The following is a 21,780-nucleotide window of genomic DNA, read 5'->3' as shown; positions in this document are numbered from 1 at the left end:
TGTAACTGCCATCTTTTTAATACAGAGTTTTATTTGTTGTTCTAAGTGTTACCAACATTCTCAGTTTTCTGCATTCAACTGTTTCGTGTGTGTGTGTGTGTGTGTGTGTGTGTGTGTGTGTGTGTGTGTGTGTGTGTGTGTGTGTGTGTGTGCGCGCGCGCGCGCGCGCGCGTGTATTAGAGAGGGAGAGAGATTTATTTTCTAAATAAATATTTTAAAAAAAGTTATTTTATTAAAAAAATAATAAAACGCACACACGCGAAACAGTTGAATGCAGAAAACTGAGAATGTTGGTAACACTTAGAACAACAAATAAAACTCTGTATTAAAAAGATGGCAGTTACAGTGATGTGTAACGTAAACAGTGAACTGTAAGATGTCCACCTGGTTGCCAGATTAGAAAAAGGAGTTTGCTTAGATGCAATGAATTAGAAGTTACCTGTAAGTAAGTAAGTACCTTCCCATTTCACAAAAAAACGTTAAGGAACTGCTTTTAAATCTATAACTTAGATCTGAAACCATATCATAACCTATGTGTAAAACTGAACAAATCATGTAATATTTCAGGACACCCACTGAAGATGCCTTGTAAAAAAGGCGAAACTCGTCTGGGTGCATAAATAAAAATAAAAAATTTCGATGTGCAGCATGCAAAAAGGCATATTCTTTGAAACAACATTAAATATGTTCGACGTCAACGTACGACCGCCACTCACAGACAGCAGGTGGCAGATCCAGCAGTGGAGGATATATAAAGTGTGTCAGAGGACGCGGGAGACGGTGCAGTAGTTGTGGTAATGCAGGAACGGAGCAATTTATCTGTCGTCCATAAGGACATGATCAAAGGCTTCCGGGCCAATGGTGGAAGCATTTCCGAATCGGACAAGTTTGTAAACTGTTCACGTGCAGCAGTGGTTAAAGTATACCGTGCATGGCAAAATGGCGCTATCCAAATCCAGGGCTGAGCAACCATTGTGCACCAGGGACCATATACGATAGACGTGAATCTCAGTTGCAGAGATGTGCAAGGACGAATAGATGTGCAACTGTTGACCAACTGACTGCTCAGATGAACCAAGGTGCTACCAACAGTGTCTCTTCAACGAACATTCAGCGAACATTACTGCGTGTGGGTCTCTGCAACAGACGCCTGGTTCATGCATCCATACTCACTGCCGTTCATCGGCAACGAAGCCTTGAATTTCCACGCCAGTACAGTTGTTTAACTGTACGTCGAATGAGTGGTGACAGCTGGCCTTTTTCACATGAATCAAGTATTATGCTCCATCGGACAGATAGCTATGGCATATACAGCGTGAAGCATCTGGAAGTTAACACCCTGTAACAATCTTCTAAAGGGTCCAGGCTGGAGGACATTACTTCGGTAATCTCGTCGTTCTGGAAGGCACACTGGATCAACTCAAGTATGCATCTATCCTTGCGGAAGAAATCCGTCCCTACATGCGGTTTGCTTTTCCTTGACACGATTTCATCTACCAGCAAGACTATACAACGTGTCTCGGAGAGTACGTTCGTGGTTCATGAGCGCCTTGATAAATTTCTCGTACGCCCCCCCCCTTCCCCCCTCGGTACCAAACTCCCCAGATTTAAACCCAAACGAGAGTCTGTGGGACCCTCGGTCGAGCTGTTCACTCCATTGATCTACAACCAAGAAACCTAGCGCAGCTGCCCACGGCACTGAAGCCTGCGTCGCTTCACATCCCTGTTGCTACCTTCAAGAACCTCGTTGACTCTAATCAGTCTTTCACAATGTGACTGAACAGTGTAGTAAAAAGAGAACATACAAGACAATACCCTCAAACTGTTATCGACCTCAACAGACACGGCCACAGTTCCGGTTCGTCACTTATTCTTTCAAATTTCAGTTTTCGTACTGGGTCCATTATGTTTACTTGGAGCTAGCACTTTTAAGGATCTGTTCTCAATGGCACTCCCACGGTCGAAAAGTGACTGACTATATTACGCCATATGTGGTGAGAAGGTGGATAGTCACACTACACATCTTGAGCAAGTTGTGTCTTTACTCCCTTAAAAATAATCAGATACCCAGACAGACACTAGGCCATATTTTTGTCTGGAACATATTGTACTGGAAATAATCATATTTTCGTCTAGCTGCGATGAGACTTACTATGTATTTACCTTGGTTGTAACGCAAATACCCGAAATTCCCTTCCAAACATTCCCAATTGTTACCCCCTTGTGTTCCAGTAGCAGCTCGCCTTGTAGTTAAAAGAATAGGAGTGCGCAGTGGATCAGATTACAGTCTACTCTGCTCTCTGAAATAAACATTGATACGAGCGTGTGCGCAGCTCACTGAACAAAACATTAGTCACCTACTTAAAACAGCAGCACGCTGGTTACTCTGTGGTGCTGTAATTGATGCAGAACTGGTACCACACGGTTACGCGACTCTCCATCGGTAACGTAAACCATGACAGTCAAGTGGTTTTGTGTGTGTGTGTGTGTGTGTGTGTGTGTGTGTGTGTGTGTGTGTGTGTGTACACCAGGCGGCTGTGTGGAAGTAGCGCAGTTAGACGAGTCGATGAGGATACGAGACAGAATGGGAGAAGGGACCCATTGTGTTCTGAGATTCCTATGACCACACCGTGAATCAGGTTGCGTGATTTGTTCGTGTATCAACGCGGACTGTCCTAAGTGTCTACGACAAATTGTGGACCACTCTGTCATATAACACCACCTGATAGCAGTGGTCGTAGAATAACCCTACCTGACGGACTGAAGACTGGTGTTATACCCTGTGAATGATGAGTTTCTAACCAGGGAAGAACTGCCGCTGCCAGTGAATGTACGTCCATGTCAATCAGTTTCCGTGGGGACATCGCGAATAGAGAATGATTTTTGAAGTCTAATAGTTTGCGAAAGTGCACTGCTCACAGCGGTATATAAATCTACGCCTTCCATGTGCCCAGGACCGTAGTAGCTGACTAGGAACGTGTAGGGTGGTCCGACTAGTCGCGGTTTCACCACATCTCAAAAGCTGCACGCCGTCGACTGCACTAACGGCCCAATGAGGCGTTTAATCTGCAGTGTCTGGAGGGTGTAGTTAAGGCAGAGGTGGTTTTGAGATGCTCTGAGAATTGTTTTCAGTACCATGGTTTGGAACTTGTAATGGTACTTGAATTACGTAACCATTACGGCACCTCACCTCAACCTCTCGATACCAGCAATATTCCACTGTGTGTCTGTAAAATAGTTAACATATTTCTGTGACAACATTCAGATTTGATTTCATTAATGTAGAGGCACTTCGATATGTATATATTGCAATGATATTATTCTTGTGTGTTTTCTTTCTTTTGTCACTATGATCTTTGACGTACTTGTAACTCTGATTTTTGGTCGTCATGTTAAAAAGACGCAAATTGTAGTCAGTTTATGAAATGTGAACTTTAACAGTGAGGAAGATATTTTCAAGTATGTTTTATGTGTTTTATATTGTGAAGTGATGTTTTGGATCGACTTACGTGATATTGCAACATAAGTAATAAAAAAGTGTAACTTAAATTCGGAGTGCTGATTACTTTTTTATATCATCATTGTCCTAACTTGCAAAAGTTTAATCTTCAAGAATGTTTATGAAACACATCTATAAAACTTTTGAATATCGCAGAAAAACACCTAGGCCTCTTTGCATCGGAGCTTAGAATCATCACTACCTAGATTTTCGACGATTGAGCCACGAGTTCACAACGAGACCAGCGTGGGAAACACGAAAAGATGAGTGCCTAATTTATCCATTATTTCAAGGAATGACTTTATTAACTGTGCTCTAATGACACCTGCCACATAATATAACTTTGTTGTTGCCCGAAAATGCAATATTTAGCAGCGTGAGCAACACTGCAATCATAATTAATTTTTGACCTTTGTTGTGGTAGGGTTGTTAGAACCTACACATTCAGCTTACAGTGGACCATGGCGTTTGTTTTCACATTCTCCATTACTAAGTGTTGCCCCTTCTACATACATATTCATAATTGTGTTATGAAAATGGTGCCGTACTAATAGTTTGTGCTCAAAAGGGACACTCCATCACAACAGCATACTACTGATACCACCTGAACATGTTACAGGAGAGTCATGGGGAAAGCGCTGCCAGCCATTCTGCAGACGACACATTCCAATGCCGTCCTCTTGTGTGATCACATTTTGTTCCACACCCTGTATTATCCTGAAATGTTATCCAATGACTTGTTCCTCTTTCCTCAGATGATGAAACTGTTGCGTGGGTTGGTTGGTTGGTTTTAGGGAAGGAGACCAGACAGCGAGGTCATCGGTCTCATCGGATTAGGGAAGGACGGGGAAGGAAGTCGGCCGTGCCCTTTGAAACGAACCATCCCGGCATTTGCCTGGAGCGATTTAGGGAAATCACGGAAAACCTAAATCAGGATGGCCGGACGCGGGATTGAACCGTCGTCCTCCCGAATGCGAGTCCAGTGTCTAACCACTGCGCCACTGTTGCGTGGGGTGCATTAACAGAATTACGAGGTGATTTCCTAGGTGGAACGTTTCCTTAATAGCCAAAATACACAACCAACTCTTCACGAAGTCGTTCTCGATGGGAAAAATATGTTGTATTGACGGGTGAGTATGTAGAGCACGGTTAACCCGACCACCAAGCTTCACGTTCACAGCTTCATTTTACGAAGGCCATAATCTAAACTTTACGACTACCCATCATAGCTGCTAGACAAAGATTTATGTTATCTTAATGAATCAATCACTCGCTATCCTATGTAAAGAATTGGAGGAGGTTCGGCAGTGCAATGCCCCTGAAGGGTCCGTATTGGGTTTTGAACCCCATCTCACAACATAATTTACATTTGTTATGTATTATCAATACAGCTTTTACTTCGCAAAGAGAAGAACAATTCGACCTTGTTGTTACCAATTGTGGGTAAACAGGTATTGCATTATTCCACAAAAGTTACTGATTTATAAGAAACTTTTCTGTTGCTAAGCAAATTTAAGGCAAAAAAGAGAATCCGAGGTTATTTTCTTTTAAGAATAATTTTTATGCAGGAAGTTACGCTCTTTCGAAGTTATACAGAAGTAAATTATGAACTAGCCTACAGCGTGCCGCCAGAACGTCATGAACTCCTGAGGCTGCCAGCGATGGCATGCAAGCATTCAGTCTGAGAGTGTGTGACGCGATGGAGGACCTACGGAGACGTCACTTCGTCGATTACTTGTATCAGGAATAATTAATGTTAGTGATGTAACTAATGTAGTGAGTTTATTATGTTCTGGAGGCTGGGACTATGCATTACGTTAATGGCTATTATATAGCAACCTCACTTCATGTTTCAGAAGGAACTTGAACCCACTAGCAGACAAAGCGATAGACAGTCCACACCTCCCCTAGATCGCAAATTCCTCTTAACTGTCCGTCCCCTAAGCTGACTGGTCAGTGGGTTTGACTGCCAAGCAGTGGGCTCAGATTCGTTTCTGGCTGGATCATAGATTTTCTCTGCTCTGTGTCACCACCACCACCACCACCACCACCACCACCCCCACCACCACCACCACACACACACACGAGTAGCCCAATGTGGCATCAATGGGAAAGACTTGCAACTTGGCAGCTGGACTTCCCTAGGTGAGGACTCCCAGCCATCAGTCTCGTGCAATCATTTAATTCCATTCCCCTCTTAACCGCCCACTATGTGAAGAAGTAGTCCAACCAAGATTTTCGGGAGGTTTCCTTTGGTCTTGACGCGGATGCCAGAGTTGGAAATCACTTCCCATACATAGTCATGTTCCCTCTGACCCACTTCCACTGCTGGAACTAAGTTCTACAACAACCGATCCTGCTCTTACGAATTGGGAATGGAAGATGTAAAACATCTATGCATACTTACTCATAAACAAAATTTTAATTTTATCTGGGACAATGGTCAACATTATTCCAGAATTAAGTTAAAGCAGTCCCAATCCTCCAGTTCTGAACAACGTTTTTGGGAGGTTTCTCTTGGTTATGTAGCGAATACCGGAACTGGAAATCCCTTCGCAACTATTTCCAATTGCAAACTCCTCTGCTCCATTCCAAGCTTGGGGAATATGTGGCTGAAAAGAACAAAGGTTTACGTGCCACGCAAGTTATCGACTTTACTGTGTATACACTAACAAATACCGCTGTATCTACATTCCACTTAGGGACTTCGTCTCTGAATTAAGCTGATTTTCCATTCCCCGATTCTGACCGAGGTTTTTTGGCGGATTCCTTTTGTTATAAGGCAAATATTGAAATTGGAAATCACTTCCCAAATTTTACCAATTAAGACTCCCTTTGTCCCACTACCACCTCATCGGGTATTTGGCTCCAATGTCCGTAACTACAATGGATCATTACTCGATCAGTCCACTCTACTTTTAGGGATTGGGAATGAAAAATAATAAGAGACTTGTTTGTAAAGCACTGATCATCTTGCAGTCTATTGCAACGAACACTGTCCTGTTCATTTTTCTGGATATTTTATATTTTTAACTAGCACACAAAAAATTTATGTGCTTGTCTTTTCAGCTCTTCAGTTGGATAATTTGAATCAGCAGTGTACCAATATGTCCAAGTGTTTATACCAAACGATGACTTAGCTGAGCAAACCACCACCCACAAGTTTCCGGGATGTTCCATTATCAATGGTTCCCCACATTCTTCTCACTAGCACATTCGGCTGTTCATAAGTCTTCTCGCCAGTACAGCTGATATTTAAGTACAGCGACATTTTTTGTGGTTTCCGCATTGTCAAGACTCACATTGTATTCCCAAACTTGCACTGTATCTCTGTTTACTTAACACTCACTTGTACCACCATCTCATAGGCTTCACACATGGCCATTCTTATCAAATGCGTGAAGTACTATTAACTTTCCTCTGTCAATCTTCTTGCTGTCTTTTGTAGACAGAGTTCGGTGATCATTTTCGCAACATTTTGCGAATGGTGCAATTAAACCGAATTGAGTCTAAAGGGTCCTATTACTTTATTTGGAACGTAGTTATCCATTTCATGGTTTATAACGTGATTCTACTTTAATCGTAATTATTCTGCGTTAGCCGGATCTGTACTGAATGTTCTCAGTTCGTCTATTAAATAAGTTGACGACGATTAATGATGTACTTCCGGATGTTCGGAAGAGTCTGGATTTCCATTTTCGCACAAAATTACGCGACCGACCCAGTCGTCGTCTTTAGCCCCACTCGAGCCCAGGGAGCGATTACACGTTACAGCAAAATTATCAGCTCCTGAAGAAGACGACAGGATCGGTCGTCGAAATACTGTGCGGAAACGGAAATACAAACTTGGCTCAACACCCAGATGTATACTGTTAATCAGACACACTCGAAAGGTACAAAATTGTTGAAAGTTTCTTGGCCACTTGACGTCCGGGATCTTCGGCCTACATTTAACGATTTTCCTGACGTTTCTCCAGCACGAGTGACTGGCACTGTCAGTGGTTCACCCTCTATTACTGGTGCAGATTGGAATCGAGCCCGCGACCGGGGATTATATGTACCAGACACGCCAACGTCTGAGGATTCATCTCTGATCATTGTCAACTGGATCTCCGCTTGCTACCTGCAACAGCTGTTCGCTGCAACACTGGCTACCAGGATCCGTTTACATTGAGGCTTTCTTCCTGCGTCGTCGTCGTCTAGGCCTTTTGGTCTGTTCTGCCTCATTGTTTACGCCATCTCGTTAAGAGACGTCCAAAGTTTCCACAACGGGACTCGAGCCGCAGGCAAACTCCGCAAGAGTCTTGCTTTTCGCCAACACTTATAATGTGACAATAAGTAGATCTAAGCTTGTGACTGTGGGTCTGTCATCGGACTGTGACTTTGCTTCGGTAATACAAGTGAAAAACGCACAACGCATTGCTGCTAAATTTCAATAATCATGGTACGAGTGGGGATGTGTCTTGAGCTGCTCACAATTTGTGGATGTCACGATGTTTAAAAGAAATGTCGTTATTCTTACTCCATTACGTGTGGGAAATTGTACAACCTTCTTTCCATTGTTATTTAGTTTATTATCTTCCTCTGTACCTACTATACACGTAACAGGCCTCTTATCCACTCGGGTGCGTAAGTTTCCCCCTTTTTAAAATTTTTTCCTGTAATGTTCTGTAACAGGCCATAAAATTCACTAGTACACTACTGGCAATTAAAATTGCTACACTAAAAAGAAATGCAGATGATAAACGGGTATTCATTGGACAAATACATTATACTAGAACTGACATGTGATTACATTTTCACGCAATTTGGGTGCATAGATACTAAGAAATCAGTACCCAGAACAAGAACCTCTGGCCGCAATATCGGCCTTGATATGCCTGGGCATTGAGTCAAACAGCGCTTGGATGGCGTGTACAGGTACAGCTGCCCATGCAGCTTCAACACGATACCACAGTTCACCAAGAGTAGTGACTGGCGTATTGTCACGAGCCAGTTGCTCGGCCACCATTGACCAGACGTTATCAGTTGGTGTGAAATCTGGAGATTGTGTTGGCCAGCGCAGCAGTCGAACATTTTCCGTATCCAGAAAGGCCCGTACAGGACCTGCAACATGCGGTCGTGCGTTATACTGCTGAAATATAGGATTTCGCAGGGATCGTGTGAGGGGAAGAGCCACGGGTCACAACACATCTGAAATGTAACGTCCACTGTTCAAAGTGCCGTCAGTGCGAACAAGAGGTGACCGAGACGTGTAACCAATAGCACCCCATACCATCACGCCGGGTGATACAACAGTATGGCGATGACGAATACACGCTTCCAATGTGCGTTCACCGCGATGTCGCCAAACACGGATGCGACCATCATGATGCTGCAAACAGAACCAGGATTCAACCGAAAAAATGACGTTTTGCCATTCGTGCATCCAGGTTCGTCGTTGAGTACATCATCGCAGGAGCTCCTGTCTGTGATGCAGCGTCAAGGGTAACCGCAACCATGGTCTCCGAGCTGATAGTCCATGCTGCTGCAAACGTCGTCGAACTGTTCGTGCAGATGGTTGTTGTCTTGCAAACGTCCCCATCTGTTTACTCAGGGATCGAGACATGGCTGCACGATCCGTTACAGCCATGCGGATAAGATGCCTGTCATCTCGACTGTTAGTGATACGAAGCCGTTGGAATCCAGCACGGCGTTCCGTATTACCCTCCTGAACCCACCGATTCCATATTCTGCTAACAGTCATTGGATCTCGACCAATGCGAGCAGCAATGTCGCGATATGATAAACCGCAATTGCGATATGCTACAATCCGACCTCTATCAAAGTCGGAAAGGTGATGGTACGCATTTCTCCTCCTTACTCGAGGCGTCACAACAACGTTTCACCAGGCAACGCCGGTCAACTGCTGTTTGTGTATGAGAAATCGGTTGGAGGCTTTCCCCATGTCAGCACGTTGTAGGTGTCGCCACCGGGGCCAACCTTGTGTTGTGAATGCTGTGAAAAGCTAATCATTTGCATATGACAGCATCTTCTTCCTCTTTGTTAAATTTCGCGTCTGTAGCACGTCATCTTCGTGGTGTAGCAATTTTAATGGCCAGTAGCGTATTTTGAGTTCTTCCATCATCCGTCATATACCAAGACAATATGCATAAGTATCCTCTGTCAACTTTAAGAATGCCGCGAGGGGTAGCTGCGTTGTCTGGGTGCCTTGCCACGCCACGGTACGGTACGCTCGGCTCCCCCCCGTCGGAGGTTCACGTCCTCCCTGAGGCGCACGTGCGTGTGCGTGTTGCCCTTAGCGTGCATTAGTTTAAGTTAGAGTAAGTAGTGTGTAAGTCTAGGGATCGATGACCTCAGCAATTTGGTCCCATAGGAACTTACCACAAATTTCCAATTTCAACTTTAAGACACAGCATTATTATTCTTTCATTTTTAAAAGGGTATGTATGTATGTATGTATGTATGTATGTATGCCATTCGGTTAACGCTTTCCGCACCCAAGTGGAGATTCCAGCAGAAGATTTTCGTCCTTGTGATACCCTGTAGTACATCACATAATTATTATAAATTCGATCGTTCCCTGTAATTTCTTTTTCGTTTTAGTGATGGCAGCAATACGTATATTAGCTCTGCCTAACTAGTTCCAACTGTTTGTGTGTTCAGGCCTCTTACATCTCACATTCCTACCTCAGACGCTTCTGGTCTATGTGATTTGTCCTTACTCTTCATCTCATTTCTTTCATGGGTTGGCGTATAACCATCAGCGTGAAATTTTCTATTTGAGTGTCTGACCGCGCCGCAAGCACAGCGAAATGTAACAGTGGTGAGGCTGTCACCTTTAAGATTGCGTCCCAGCTGATTTTATTGCAGGCTTGGTCTGTCCTCCTTGAAACTATAGTCATTTTCATGAATTACTATGGCTTCTCACGAACGAGTGGACGTGGTAGCTCTTCTCCGTGTCGGTGAATTTTATGTGTATTAGGTTTATCACAGTGCGTGGTCCGTTTTGGCAGATCCGGTCTGCCTGGGACTAAGATGCCTAGAATATTTCTTGCACTTATGGGTTGTCAGATCAGTTGCTCGAGTCAGTGGTCAGCCTTGCAGCATTAAAAGACTTGGTCCTACAATGACAACGTATACTACACAATTTTCCAGACAGGTTTTTTAAAAATAGATAATTGTGCTTACCCAGTAATGATCCTAGCTCCTATCGAAGTAGTCCCCCTTGGCTATCTATACACAACCGCCAAGGTTTCTGGAGGTCGTGGAAGCGAGTAGAGAGATTTTCAACTGCGATGCGTGTAAGCTGTTTTGTCACAGCGTGTTGGATGTCTGAAGCTTTCCTTTCAGCCTTTTCGCTCGAGGAAAGCAAGAAAAAATCGCAAGGCACTGTTCGGGCGAATATGGCTGATGTGGCGGATATGGGATGGCAGTAACAGCTTGTCTCAAGCATTTCAAGATTTTGATGTAAGGAGCTTGGTACACTGTTTGACTTGGAGAAACATACTCATGATGAACTAATCCTTTACTATCAAAGAATGCGATCAACATTGTTTTTGTTCTCGAAGGTTTTTTAGAGGCTGGTGACCCAGGACTCCGCCATTCAGCAATTTGATGCTTCGTTTGAGGGTCATACTAGTATCACCAACTTTAATCCCCAGCAATAATCTTTGACAGAAATATGGGATCATCTGTGGCTCTCTCCAGTAGTTCAGTAGAAATTCTTCGTCTTTCCTCTTTTTGTTCGTCTGTTAGTGCGCGAGGGACGAGTTTTACATAAGGTTTCCGTTTCCCTAAACCTTCATGTAAAATCTTATGACACACATCACGATCCAAATTAAGTTGTTCTGATATCGTGCACACACTTACATGAATGTCTTCTTGCAATAACCGCTCTACACGCTCCACGTTGTACAGGATGCTCCGCGGTGTGGGATCCGTACCAGATAGGGTTGATAGAAGAGAGAGAGAAGATCCAACGGAGAGCATCGCGCTTCGTTACAGGATCATTTAGTAATCGCTAAAGCGTTACGGAGGTGATAGATAAACTCCAGTGGAACACTCTGCAGGAGAGACACTCAGTAGTTGGGTACGGGCTTTTGTTGAAGCTTCGAGAACATAACTTCACGGAGGAGTCAAGCAATATATTGCTCCCTCCTACGTATATCTCGCGAAGAGACCATGAGGATAAAATCAGAGAGATTAGAGCCCACACAGAGGCATACCGACAACCATCCTTTCCACGAACAATACGAGACTGGAATAGAAGGGAAGACCGACAGAGGTACTGAAGGTACCCTCCGCCACACACCGTCAGGTGGCTTGCGGAGGATAGATGTAGATGTAGAATATGAAACTTTACACACATATTTACGAACCTCTGAACTTCAGATTACAGATGTTCAATATGTCCTCCATCAGCGACACGAATAATATCACATCGATACTCAAATTCCTCTCATACTAGGGCAAGCATGTCCTTCGTCACTGATGTTATGCCAGAACGGATCCAGTTCTTCAACTCTTCCAGGTTCTGTGGGAGTGGTGGTACATAAACGTTGTCTTTAACGAAACCCCACAGAAAAAAGTCAGAGGGTGTGAAATCCGGTGACCGTGGAGTCCAGCTGAGACATGCTAAGCCGCCAGCTCCTTGACGACCAATCCAACGGTTCGGTAGAGATTCGTTCAGTTATTCACGCACTTCACTTCATAACCAACCGATGTCTCAAAACACGCCAAATTGTTCTTGCAGGCAGCTGCAACTACCGACTGGCACGACGAGTTGGTAAGCAGTTTGACCTCAAGCAACATTTTCTTGAGGCACAGGAAGGCGGCCAGGATCCTTTACTTTACGTACACATCCTGTATCTAGAAACTGTCGACACCATCTGCGAATGTTCCGCCCATTCGGAGGATCAATTTGGTACCTCAACCTGAAACGTCTTTGCACTGTAATCACGGAATTGCACTTCGCAAACTCGAGAACGCAAAATGATTTCTGCTGCGGAGTAGCCATTTTAAAGATATGACGGTTATCAAGCAAAACACAAGACAACTGACACCTTGCGGCTACTAATATAAACTAGACTATGTATTCGTTTCTCCAATAGCCGAGCCGAGGCGCAGCGATCGATCGTTTGGACAAAATAATACTTTGTAATTCGTATATTCTCTTTGAAACACGCTGTAATATTCCTAGCGGTTAGGTGTCCTGAATCTATCAGCTGATGGTTCAACAACCTTCCTATCGTTAATGGTTCAAAGCTAACATATATCGCGAGGCGGCGCATTTCGCCTGCGCGGGGAAATATTTATTCCTAGACTTAGCGTTGCTCCATGACGAGCGAAGAAATGTAAGAAAAACGGTAGGCGACCTGATTTTGGTGCAAGACAGGGTAACGAGAGGAAGTGAATGAACTGTGTGCAATGAAACAGTCATTATTAGCCGCCATATTGTATACCTCGTTTTTTGGGATTCACAAGCGATATGTAACGTTAATGTGGAGTTTAGTAACAGCCATAATGCACTCTGGTGCATTTCAAAGGTAATTTCGCGTATTTATTTGTGATCTAAGGATTCTGTGATGAACTGTAATGTAGACAAGCTTGTATAGGACTTCGAACATTTGATGGTCGATGTTTGCTGTAGAACCTGCTTCAGTATCATGGCCAAGAGCATACAGAAAGGTTTCTCTGCTAAAACGGACTCTTTCACTCGCAGCTAATCATCGAATGACCTAACGCAAATGGCAGTACCCCAATTCGAGAAAATCTTATGTAAGTTTTCTCTCTTACATTTCAAGAATTTTACAGGCGACCGTCGGATTCGGCAGCTCTTCTACACCACGAGAGTAGTTTGTCTACGTGTTCGGAACTACCTACGTACGCTGTGGGAGTAGTAGACGTCGCTCTGGAAATTGATATTGTCCGTCACAGACATATGAACAGAGACACTATACACACTATTTCAATAACAAAAACAGTAACTGTTTCTTTTGACCCATAATATTATAACGTTCGCATCGGCATGTTACTGAATCTCTGCGCTTAACGAAACCTTTTGTGCCACCCGAAAGCACGACTTCTTGAAAGTGTGTCCCTTGCGTGTGCTTGCTTAGTCACTGTTCACGATCCACCAATGGGTTTCCCGAGCTTAACACAAAACTTTATGTTCGCTCTTTACTCACATTCGGCATCCATTGTGTCACCGTGACTAATACGCGAAGAATCCGAAAAATATGTTGCCAAACACAGCCCTGCCACCTAGCGAGTTTGCGCGGAAACATGACCAACATTATTTCAAGGACGCTCACACATACCACGTAACAAGAAACCATTTATTTCGTTTTAGTACTGCAAACTCAGAAATAAATATATCTGTACTGGAATTTCTCTCACAAAGAGGGTATTGCTGTTGAATCTCAGTCTCTTACAATTTTTGGAAAGATTTCTTATTCCACACTACTGTTATTACAGTATCTCCACTATTGTAGTTTCGGCCATTTGGCCATTTTCAAGCAGTTGACAGGTGCTGAAAAACCAGCATTAGTTAAAACATAAAAATGATGTGAGCCTGTACAACAGGTGTCATTTTTCTGCTTTTTAAACGTGTTGACTACTGCTGTGTTTCCAAGAGCTTGTAACGCGTTTCGTATGATGTCGATCTCTGCACTTTATCTTCAACCCAGTAACCGAATAATAAATCTCGTCAGACATGGTAACAGTAAGTCCGGTTGACAAGTTTGCACTACAAAATAAAGATTCGCATTCGTAAATTGAATAATAACGATTTCAATACTATCTGAAATGTCTACATGTGCTTACTGAGGTAAAATACTAAGTAATCTTTTTCATATAATGACAAGCCATAATCCCTACCATGATTTAATCTACGTGAAAAAAAAACTAACATACAATACCACTCGACAGCAAAGCGCAATGATGCTCAATCTAGCCTGTGATGCACCGAGACTCGTAAACAATCCTTAAAGCCACTAAAACGCGGAAGCAACAGTCAGTTTCAAGTGACGACAAGAACTACGGAAATTCATAATTCCAAAACTAATTACCTTTTCTGAAGTTTATACATCATTAGAAAGTTCTGGCGACAGAGAACCCGGTAAAACTTTTACTTTCCTGCAAACTTGCCAGGTTGAAAATTATTCTCTATAACGCGAATTATATTCCCCATAAATAACTTATTCAAAACGCAATTGATTCACACTTTTGTCATATTTAAAACACCACCTATAATTTTATACTTTTAAATTAGTTAGATAACACGAAAAACACCACATATTTGAGAAACATTCATCAAATTGTTAATGTTGACGGAATCACTAAGTACAGTATGCTAGTCAAGTTTTATGTACTACTTAAAAAGAGAGTTTATAAAACCATACCTACATACTTAAGCCATAACATCTTATTTGTGTACAAAACACATCAACATATACACTAAACCTTAAGCCTGTTTCAAATTTTATGTAACACTTGCACTCAAAACCATTACTGTAAACTATTGGACATGTTCCAAAGACTTCAAGCACTTCTGAAGGCAGGCGCACTTCCAAGGTGCATGTACTTGAAAGCAGATGTATGTGTGCTTGGTTCTGTAAAACAATATTGAGCAATAATAACTGAAGTGTTGCAATGTGTGTAGTTGGGTAGTTATCAACTAATAAAGTCTTATCTACCAAATTAAATTGCATTTGTTAATTAACCATCAGAAACAATTGCCACCAGAGACTTGGTGGAATTAATGAACTTGGGAAACGAAAAAAAAAGGCAAATCTGAAGAGACGATGCTCCAAAATCGAAGTACTAACTTTACTTTTATCTATGTAATCACTCAGCCATCTTGTGACATCAGGACCACGGAGTGCAAATCTCATGTCTAATAAGGGCACATTAATTATCCAGGCAAGACCACTGAGTGCAGTCTTACATACTGCAACCACTCGAAAACGACCAAAGGTAGAAACAACAGTGAATGTTCTAGTAAACATACAAACGACGAATAGAAGTCTGTTAAAAAAGGCAACATAAGTGTAGTTTTCCTAGTTGATACTGGACAGACCAACTGTTACTATTGTATGAATGAGACGTTCTCGGGTTTCCAAGCGTGTCAAGTAATTAAAATTACACGAGCTTTCGGCCAAGAACACCTTGACCATTGTCAAGGGCTGTCTCTGCCAGTGGGCTGCTGGTATGCCCCTTATACACACTAGCTGCAGGCTGCGACGTCACTGGTGTCCGCGGCATCTCCATATATGGGCATATTTTCACTCTGCCTTTGAGGCGCCCGCTTCAACCGCGCCATCGCTGGATCCCACGCCTTGCTGAGCTGCAGGCCACCATCTCTATTTAGTATGTTAACGATGATTTTTGTTTCAATGCCTTCTTTTTTTACACAATCCATGAGGCCGTTTGTGCAAGCCACGACGGATGTTTCGTCAAATTTTATTCTGTGTCCGTTTTCCAAAGCATGTCCAGCTAAAGCAGATTTCTTGTCGTAGCGTATGCGATAAAACCTCTCATGCTCCTTCCTGCGTTGTTCCACAGCGCCTATTGTTTGTCAGGTGCAAGACTGGCCACACTTACCAGGTATCTTGTAGACCCCCAGGTGTTCCAAGACCTGCTGCGTATGTAGCTGGTTTCAGTAATTGACGAATTTTCGTCGGAGGCCTGAAGATCGAATAGATCTTGCGTCGTTTCAGCGGGCGACTTATCTTGCCCGACAAGGAACGGAAAGAAAGAAAGTTTCTTTCCCTGCTCCTGGTCGGTGATCTTGCTGAGAGTCTTATTTGAAATTAGCTCATTTATTTGATGGACGTCCTGAAGCAGCTCAGGGGGCAGGTTATCAGAGCCTGATACTCTTGGAACGCCTCAGTGGCATTATCAGTAAAATGCAGTTAACCATGGAAGTAGAAAACGAGGATGCATTGCCTTCCTCGACGCTCTCGTGGGCCGCAAACGAAATGGATGCCTTGGCCACAGCGTCTGTAGAAAGCCCACCCACACTGACATGTACTTGCACGCTATCAGCCATCACCACCAGGCACAGAAGCGCTGTTTCACAGGCACTGGTGCATCGTTCAAGAATGATATCAGAAGCTGGTAACTTGCCATGGGAGCTGAACCACCTACGCCAGGTCTTCAGGAACAACGGCTATAACGTCCATCAAATAAATGAAGTGATTTCAAACAGGATCACCGACAAGGATCAGGAAGAGAAACTTGCTTTCTTGCTGTTCTGTGGCTTTGAATCGGGCGAGGTAAGCCGCCTGTTGAAACTACGCAAAATCAAATCGATTTTCAGGCCTCCGACGAAAATCCGTTAATTATTGAGACCAGTTAAAGACGCAGCAGGTCTCAGAACAGCTGGGATCTACAAGATGCGACGGTACCGAACGGTTACTGCATGTGTAGCTGCTCTTCCAAACAGCATCCGATAAGAGCAAACCAACTGCGTCTTTACTTGTGGTTACTCGTACTTTAGGTACTGTGCCTATGCACGGCTCAGTTTAAAAAGAGTAGCTCGATGCAGTCACACGGTCGATCCATGCCCGTCTCCTTTTTGCCTCGCAGCTAATAACCTGCAGCTGTGGTCCTGCAGCCAAAAGCACTGACTAGGGTTGCGATTTAATAAAATACACAGAAATATGAAATAACGGTTAAATGAATATAACAAGTTTTCTATTCTACCGTCTGTAACTGATGCAGTCCACAGAGGATTATGTTGAATAATGTTTATTCAAAAAAGGACGTCTCAAACAGGAAGTTGTCCCACCCTTCTAAAATGTAGTAAAGTTACGTTGAGAGCGTTAGGAGAATGGTAGCAAAATCACCTAACTAAATAGTCATCAAAGATGCACGATAACTAAGTCCATCTGGTGATCACAATACACCAGAGATTCACCAGCTTAAAATAGTTCGGAGTTCAACATGATTCACAAATTAACAAAAGCGATGCAAAGAACAGTAACTCTCACTTTCTCTGTTCTCTGTTCCGTAAATCAAACGGCGGAAGTTAGTCCTACTCTGACGCACATTCAGATCTCTCGAAATATGAAATCCCTTTAGAAGTTTGAGTGTGTAGCAGCCATTCACCGCCCACCCACACGAGTGAATCACGCACGTTACTGTAGGCAGATCTGCCTTCTTCCAGTACTCCACATTAAGTGTCCAGAATCGCTCCCCTGAGCTCTTCACTCGGGAAGTCCCAGGCCCCAACTGATTCCAGCAGTGTTCCGCCATCGTCCAACTCTCATTGGCTGAAGGCCGTCACCACTAAAAATACGTAGTTCTCAGGTTCCACATACATAGGACTCATCTTGACCACTTACCCACACTAATATATTACAACAATATTAAAATCAAAAAGGTTATAAACATTCGGTTGCATTCATTCAAATCATTCACAAATATAAGTATATTGTTGCACAAGAGCACTCACGTTAAATTATTACATATTATCGCTAAATATTATTAAACAACTATTATGCTTTTCTGACAGGGGCGTCCTTTGGTTCTCTCTTCAATTGTGGTGTCTGTTGACACATGCGATCGACCACTTTTAAATGAGCAGTTTTTTAATAGCACTTGTGGAGAATACGATATTATGACAAATACTTGCATAATGAAAAAGATGTAAAAGACGTCATAAATCAATAAATAAAATAGATAAAGATATGTACGGTACCTTTCAGGGATGATAGCTATAGTGCAATGCTGTGATCTGAGATAATATTACTTGGAATCGCATCAAGCGATTAACATTTTTCAGTTCAGAGGGTCACTGTGAAAATGTTTATTTGCTTTGAAACATTAACTTTTGTTGCTTTAAAGATACTGAGATAATATTTTATACTGAGATAATATTTTATACTGAGATAATATTTTATACTGAGATAATATTTTATACTGAGATAATATTGTATCACTGGATGCACCTCATTTTAATGAGGTCTCAAAGGTGTTCAAATTTGCATTCATATTTCATGTGAATTATGATCGAATGTCAAAGAACTGTAACTTTTCCATCTTTAAGAGTGTCTGCCCAGGGATTTACCCGTTTCCGGTTCTGTGCTAACGCACTGAGTAATACCAAAACAACTAGTTCCCAACATCATACCGTTTATTTTTTCTCTCGTTATTAAATTCTATGAATGTTTTCTTTTCCTCATTAGTAATAAGAAATTTGTTCATTGCCGCAGAAGGTGGCAAAGATAGGCTGATAAAATTATCTTTGTAACAAAAGAGCAATATCCGGAGAATATTCAATTTTTTTGCTCAGTGTCGCTTGAGAATATTTATGTTTTAGATCTCTCACAAAAAGGACGTGTAAATTTTACTCGGGCGTCAACAATGCGTGTAGTAAATGATGTAAATGTAGTATGATAAAAATGCAAGAAAACATGTATATTAAGAGTTATCACAGACGCAAGAATATTTTTATTTTATTACGCCAACATTCGTTCACAAGCATGGCTTTTGCCTGCAATCGTAAGAAGAAACAGTTTCTTCCAACTTTCAGGACAACATAAAATTAATATCGTCGAATCAAGCGGATGCGAATGATGTATTCCTTCGAAGAACAAGTCGACATGCTTCTCATTTACGGAGAATGCCAAGGATATTTTGTGAGAGCTGGAGACTCGTCTCCTGAAGATATTCTCAACGTACTCACGCTTGACGTCGTACATTTAAAAATGTGTATCAGAAATTGAGAACAACTGGATCTTTAATGCATCAGAAACATATCCGGCAAAGGAAAGTTACTAACGAGGAAACTGAAATTGGTACTCTTGCCACTGTGGTTCGAGAACCTTGTGTTAGTTCGCGTCAAATCGCAAGGGATTTTTTTTTTTTTTTTTTTTTTTGGTAGGGTTTAAGGGCGCTCAACTGCTGAGGTCATTAGCGCCCAGTCACTGGTGTTAGAGCACAAGGAACCTGCTAAAACTCAAGGGGATGGGGGGACATTAAAAGGACCTGACAAAGATGCAGATGAAATAAGTAAAAAGGTTAAATGTCTTTGGTCAAGCCAGTTAAAGTTATAAAACGCAGAAGACGAGCAGCTGCTCGAGCGTCATCAGCTAAAACATCCGGTAAGGTAGATGACAGGGACAGGACAACACGAAATTGACTAAAACGGGGACACGACAATAAAACATGGCGCACCGTTAATGCCTGACCACAAGGGCACTGCGGGGCTGGGTCACCAGAGAGCAGGTAGAGGTGGCTAAACCGGCAATGCCCAATCCGCAACCTGGTCAGAAGGACCTCCTCGCGCCGAGATGGTCGGGAGGAAGTTGTCCAAGCAGTTGGGAGCGGTTTTACTGCCTGGAGCTTGTTTCCTTGGAGGGATGACCAAGCATCCCACCACAAGGACACAAGCCTCTTACATACATCCCCACAAACGTCAGATGACGGGACGCAATGGGAGGCTGGCCGAGGCTGGAGGACTGCAGCCTTGGCTGCAGCATCCGCAGCCTCATTCCCAGGCACTCCTACATGTCCGGGGACCCACAGAAAGCTGACAGAGCCGCCAGTATCAGCGAAAGAATGGAGGGACTGCTGTATTCGTTGAATCAAGGGATGGACCGGATAGGGAGCCCCAAGGCTCTGAAGAGCACTGAGTGAGTCAGTGCAGAGTACATACGATGAATGGCGGTGGCGGCGGGCATACTGAATGGCCTGATGGAGAGCAAAAAGCTCGGCCGTAAAGCTGGAACATTGGGCAAGGAGCCGGTATTTAAAGGTGGCGGTCCCGACGACAAAGGCACAGCCGACACCATCGTCAGTTTTGGAGCCATCGGTGTAAATAAAGGTGTGACCAGCAAGTCGAGCACGAAGTTCGACAAACCGTGAGCAATACACTGCAGCCGGAGTACCCTCCTTCGGGAGTGAGCTGAGGTCGAGATAAATACGAACCGGAGCCTGGAGCCAAGGTGGTGTCGGGCTCTCACCCTCTCTGAAGGTGGTAGGGAGGGCAAAATCCAATTGTCGAAGCAGGCGACGGAAGCGGACTCCAGGGGGGCAGCAGGGCAGACGCATACAACCCGTACTGACGGTCGAGAGAATCGGCGAAGAAGGACTTGTAAGAGGGGTGTTCGGGCATAGACAACAGCCGGCAGGCATACCGACACAGCAGTATGTCGCGCCGGTAGGTCAATGGTAACTCGGCAGCTTCAGCGTAAAGACTCTCAACAGGACTAGTGTAGAAGGCTCCGGTCGCAAGACGTATCCCCCGATGGTGGATGGAGTTGAGCCGGCGTAAGAAGGATGGCCGAGCAGACGAGTAGACGAAGCTCCCATAATCCAGCTTCGATCGGACTATGGACCGATACAAGCGAAGCAGGACAGTGCGATCCGCTCCCCAAGATGAACCGCTAAGAACTCTGAGGACATTAAGGGAACGTGTACAACGGGCCGCCAAATAAGAGACATGTGGAGACCAACACAGTTTCCGGTCCAACGTGAGCCCTAGAAACTTAGTTGTGTCCACGAATGGGAGAACAACGGGACCGAGATGTAAGGATGGCGGAAGGAACGCTTTATATCGCCAAAAGTTGATACAAACCGTCTTCTCTTCAGAGAACCGGAAGCCATTTGCCACGCTCCATGAGTAGAGGCTGTCGAGACAACGCTGGAGGCAGCGCTCCAGGAGGCATGTTCTCTGGGCACTGCAGTAGATCGCGAAGTCATCGACAAAGAGAGAGCCTGAGACATTAGGTGGAATGCAATCCATAATTGGATTGATCGCGATGGCAAAAAGGGCTACGCTCAAGACGGAGCCCTGAGGCACTCCGTTCTCCTGGAGGAAGACGTCGGACAATACGGAACCCACACGTACCCTAAACTTTCGATCCGTTAAAAAGGAATCAATAAAAAGGGGCAGACGACCGCGTAGGCCCCACTTGTGCATAGTGCGGAGGATACCTCCTCTCCAACAGGTATCATAAGCCTTCTCCAAGTCGAAGAACACGGCTACCGTTTGGCGCCTTCGCAAAAAGTTGTTCATGATGAATGTCGACAAGGTCACAAGGTGGTCAACAGCGGAGCGGCGGCGACGAAAGCCGCATTGGACATTAGTAAGTAGTCGTCGAGATTCAAGAATCCAAACTAACCGAGCATTAACCATGCGCTCCATCACCTTACAGACAAAGCTTGTAAGAGAAATGGGGCGGTAACTAGAAGGAAGGTGTCTATCCTTCCCGGGTTTGGGTATAGGAACAACAACGGCGTCACGCCAACGCATGGGGACCTGACCTTCG

The 21,780-nt window shown here is 43.8% G+C and overlaps 1 protein-coding gene across 1 annotated transcript in view; it reads right to left on the bottom strand.

The window, feature by feature from the left end:
* The window catches only part of LOC124594366, a 184,487-nt gene that overhangs the window by 1,822 nt on the left and 160,885 nt on the right, over positions 1-21,780 (bottom strand). The window lies entirely within an intron of this gene.

Source organism: Schistocerca americana, chromosome 2 (assembly GCF_021461395.2).
Source record: "Schistocerca americana isolate TAMUIC-IGC-003095 chromosome 2, iqSchAmer2.1, whole genome shotgun sequence".
Lineage (NCBI taxonomy): Eukaryota > Metazoa > Arthropoda > Insecta > Orthoptera > Acrididae > Schistocerca > Schistocerca americana.
The sequence above is the reverse complement of the archived record's forward strand: the minus strand, read 5'-3'. Positions and strand labels throughout refer to the sequence as shown.